Consider the following 5,000-nt stretch of genomic DNA (forward strand, 5'->3'; position numbering starts at 1 on the left):
TGGAGTCGAGATCCAGTGTCAATAAAAAAGCACGGAATTTTGACTTGAAATGTTGTAGGTTTATGATGGCTCTTAGATGGGGAGGTACAAGTTCTGTCCAAATTTTAGGACCTGTTATTTTTATGCTTGTCTGGATTAATTTGAGGCGAGTTTTGTAGATATAGAAGAGAGGGGTGTGTCTAGTGGTTGTAGATTGAACGGAGTTACTTAATGTGTAGAAGTTGATAAAGTGAGGTGGGAGAAGATTGTTGATAAATTTAAAAACGAATAAAGCAAAGTAGTAAATACAGATGAAGTTAACTGGTAAAATTTTTTTTGCTAGGAAGAAGGGTTTAGTATGAGAATCGGGTTTGAGGTTAAAAATTAAACGTATTGATCTTTTTTGGGAAAGTATTAGGTTATTCAGGTGGCTTTTTGGACTATTTCCCCATAGTGTGATGCAGTAGGTTAGATAAGGGTAGATGAATGTGTAATAAAGCGTGCGAAGAGCAGAAAGAGAGAGTTTATATTTGATTTTGTAGAAGATGCCTGTGAGTTTGTTGATTTTGTCTGAGGTAGTTTGTAGGTGAGAATTCCATGAAAGATTTTCTGTGATGGTGATTCCAAGAAATTTGGTAGACAGGGTGCGGCTTATAGGAACGCCATTAACTAATAGGTTTAGGTTAGGAGCTTGGTTGGTGAGTATTTTTGGGCCAAAAATAATGTATGCACATTTCGAATAATTTATGATTAGTTTGTTATTGGATAACCAGTTAGAGTATTTTTGGAGTTCAAGATTGATATGTTCAGAGCAATCTGGTAGGTTGTTGGAAGTAAAAAGAAGGTTGGTGTCGTCTGCGAACAGTACGCATTTGGTTGAGGGCGAAACATTGCAGAGGTCATTTATGTAGATAGAAAATAGAAGGGGTCCTAGTATGGATCCTTGTGGCACCCCGTGATGAATAAGAGCGTGCTTTGAATTGATGTTGTCCATGGAAACATATTGTGTCCATGATGAAAGATAGCTTCTCATCCAGTTGTGAGCTGTGCCTCTTACTCCGTAATGATGTAGTTTGGATAGGAGTATTTTGTGATCGATGACATCGAAGGCTTTGGATAAGTCCAGGAAAATGCCAATAGAAAGATTTTTGTTATTCATTTCATTTAGTATATGCTGAGTGAAGTCAAGAATAGCAAGCTCAGTTGAGTGGTTAGGTCTGAATCCGTATTGGTTATTGCAGATAGTATTGTTGGAGCAGAAGAAATTAGAGAGTCTTTTAAAGAAAAGTTTTTCAAGAATTTTTGACAGCGGGAAAAGAATGGAGATGGGTCTGTAGTTGTTAATGTCATCTTTGTTTCCTTTCTTGAATACTGGTATGATTTTGGCTATTTTAAATGAGTCAGGAAAGATTCCAGTGCTTAGTGATAAGTTATAATCTATAATCATTTTTATGTATGTGTGTTTGTATGTACATGTATGTTTATTTGTATATATATATATATATATATATATATATATATATGCATGTTTACTGTTTATATGTGTAAGTGTATGTTTGCTATTTGTGTATTTGTTTGTTTGTATGTGTGTCTTTTAACGTTATCTTGTTAGGTGTTAATAGGATTAAGATGAACAAATACTTCTATTCTGTCTATTCTGCATTCCTACTAAATTCATTCATTTATTTTTAAATGTTTCAAGGCTGGTGATTGCCTATGTGTGTGTTGGTTTGTGTGTGTGTGTGTGTGTATATGTGTATGTGTGTTTGTGTTGTGTTTGTGTGTGTACGTGTGCGTACGTGTGCATGTTTCCACGCCGAACCATTAAGAAACTTCCTATATTGGAGTATCGAACATTTTTTACTGATTTTTTCATCCAATAAATTATCGTGTATTCTGTTTTCAGTTGCAAAGTTCTCTTTTATTCATTTTTTCTGATATTTTTGTTTAATTTTTCTTCTTCTCTCTTTCTCTCTCTCTTTTTCTTTCTTTCTAATTTTTTCTCTCTTTCTCTCTCTCCTTCTGATTGTCTCTCTCTCTCTCTCTCTCTCTCTCTCTCTCTATATATATATATATATATTTGTAATATTGTTGAAATGTCATTGTGTTATTACTACTTGAATTTGACGTCATTTGAAAATAAAAATAATAATTATTATTTTCATATTTATTATCATTATTACTATTTTTATTATACATCTAGAAATTATAGGGTAGTAAAATGTGTATTGTTAACTTATACTAGGTTTCTTTCTGACTTAATGCCTAACGAATACTGATGTTGGCTTTGATTGAGCAATTAATTCTATTTATTTATTTGTCTTTGTTTGTCTGTTTGTTTTTTTTTCTGTTCTTTGTTCTTTTGTTTATTCAGTTATTCATTCACGAAATGAACGTCACTGATGCTAATGTTTTATCAATTTCAATGGTTTTTCAAGTTTGAGTTTATAGATATATACATATACATATGTATGTGTGTAGTATGCGTGTGAGTATGTGCCTGCGTGTGTTCGTGTGCGTGTGTGTGTGTGTATGTGCGTGTGTTCGTGTTGATGTATTTCTGTGTTGGAAATCGATGCCCTTATTAAATGAAAGGATCTCTGGAATGAGATTTAAATAAAATGTGTTTTGTATATTGACTTAGTAGACAAGGTTGTAACTCTCTCTCTCTCTCTCTCTTTCTTTCTTTCTGTTTCTTTCTGTTTCTTCCTTGTTTTCTCTCTGCTTCTTTTCATAGTTCTCTCTCTTTTCCTCTTTTATCTCTTTTTTTCTGTCCTTCTTCCTTTCCTTCTCTCTCTCTCTCTCTCTCTCTCTCTCTCTCTTTTTCTTTCTGTTTCTTCCTTGTTTTCTCTCTGCTTCTTTTCATAGTTCTCTCTCTTTTCCTCTTTCATTTCTTTTTTTCTGTCTATCTTCCTTTCCTTTTCTCTCACTCTCTCTCTCTCTCTCTCTCAAATTTCGATTCCTACTGAGGTCTGTTTACATAGCTGGTTTTGATGTGCCATGGGATATTTCACTGATAACGTAATACCCTCATCTTGTTAGAATACTCATCAAATAAGGTATTTGGGTATATGCGTGTGTGTGTGTACGTTTGTATGTGTACATATTTTTGGACTAGCACACTGGTACATGTATATATACATACATACATAGACACATAACATGTATACATACATATATGCATGCATATATACATGCTTAAATACATAGACACACACAAACATACATACATACATACATACATACATACATACATACATACATACATACATACATTCATATATTGATACAAACAGCTGATACAAAATGTCCGATTGTTTTTGGCCCACTTATCAAAATTTTCTGGTAGCATTCTACACTAATGATGGCCCCATTTCTAAGATCTATTTCTGTTATTATTATAATTATAATTATTATATTCGCTAATTTATTCATTCATTTGTTCGTTCGTTTGTTCAACCAATCGTTTTATAATTCTGATAATATTCAATGTAGTAGCCGACTAACAATTGTTTAACACGATATAATACTGATTTTACCGAATTTTGATGACACATATACTGCTCATTCGTTCGTTCATTCATTCATTCATTCGTTGTTATTTAATATGTTAATATTTCTAGGGTTTTTCATTAATTATTAAAAAATTTATTGCGTAAAATTTTGTCTATTTTTGTATATGTTTACATCGTTAAGTCGATCTGATAAGAAGCTGTCAATAATAATAATAATAATAATAATAATTATTATTATTATTATTATTTTTATTATCATAAAAAAAGAAGTAAAATATTTTTAATAGGAATAAATTATCATGGGATAGATTACAAAAACCGTTTGCTGTTTGTTTGTCTGTTTGTGTTTGTTTGCCTGTTTTTTTGTTTGCTTCGCTGTTTGTGTTTGCCTGTTTGTTTGTATGTTTGACTGGTTTGTATGTATGTTTGTATGCAAGCTTTAGCAATATGTTTTTGTGTGTATTTTGAGGTTTTCCTTGAAATCCAGACAGCAAAAATCACCCGAGGTTTTGTTACGGCGTGCAAAATGAAAAATTAATAGTTTTATTAAGAAGACAAAAATGTTGTTTTAGCTTGAAAGGAAAAAGATATTTTTTTAAACATTTTCCCTTGAAGCATAACACAATAAATATTGACATCTGAGTTTGCTGAGTTCACACACACGCACACACTCACTCACACATACACATACATATATACATACATACAATCATTCACAAACAATTTTCATTTTTGTATATACTGATATAATTATATATATATATATATATATTCGTTTGAATAAGTTTGTATATGTTTGTGTATGTGGGTACGTATGTATTATTATTATTAGGGAATTTATATTCTAGCGCACTTTAAAACCTCCCAAAGGCGCTGCTTAAATCATGTGGTTTAATTAATAAAAGGATGAGTTTTTAGTTCTTCATGGAATTGTTGAAGAGTTAATCCGGGCTGACGGAGGTGGTGTGGTAAAGTATTCCAAACTGTTGGACCAGCGACGAGGAAAACTCCTGTTTCCTACAACCAATTATGTTTTCGGTACTCGACATCTGACAATGTGGGTGATTGTCTGTTAAATGAGAGGGAGAGAGAGTTCAAGTGCAGAAATGTCGGAATGAAATTGGTTTAATGAGGAAGTACGGATGGAAAAATATTTAATCATAGTTGCACATTGGGAGATAAAAATAGATATAGTAAGATAAAAAGTAGATACTGAGAGAGAGAGAGAGAGAGAGAGAGAGAGAGAGAGAGAGAAAGAGAACGGAAGAAAGAAGAGAAAAATAAATGAAATTAATTATTTCCCTCACAGTGGTTGTCTAACTAGAATTGTTTTTTCCATCTCTCTCTTATGTAAATAGGAAACTTGCGCTGAAAAAATATTTGTATGTTTGTTTGTACGTTTTTGTTTGTTTGTTTGTATGTATGTATGTATGTATGTATGTATGTATGTATGAATGTTTGTTTGTTTGTATGTTTGTCTTTATATTTGTTTTCATGCTCTTCTAA

The 5,000-nt window shown here is 32.1% G+C and overlaps 1 protein-coding gene across 1 annotated transcript in view; it reads left to right on the top strand.

Moving 5' to 3' along the window:
- Positions 1-5,000, top strand: part of HELRODRAFT_112284 (hypothetical protein) — a 20,164-nt gene that overhangs the window by 5,119 nt on the left and 10,045 nt on the right. The gene's annotated exons all lie outside the window — the stretch shown is intronic.

The sequence above is a fragment of the Helobdella robusta genome (genome assembly GCF_000326865.2).
Source record: "Helobdella robusta unplaced genomic scaffold HELROscaffold_27, whole genome shotgun sequence".
NCBI classification, from domain to species: Eukaryota; Metazoa; Annelida; class Clitellata; order Rhynchobdellida; family Glossiphoniidae; genus Helobdella; species Helobdella robusta.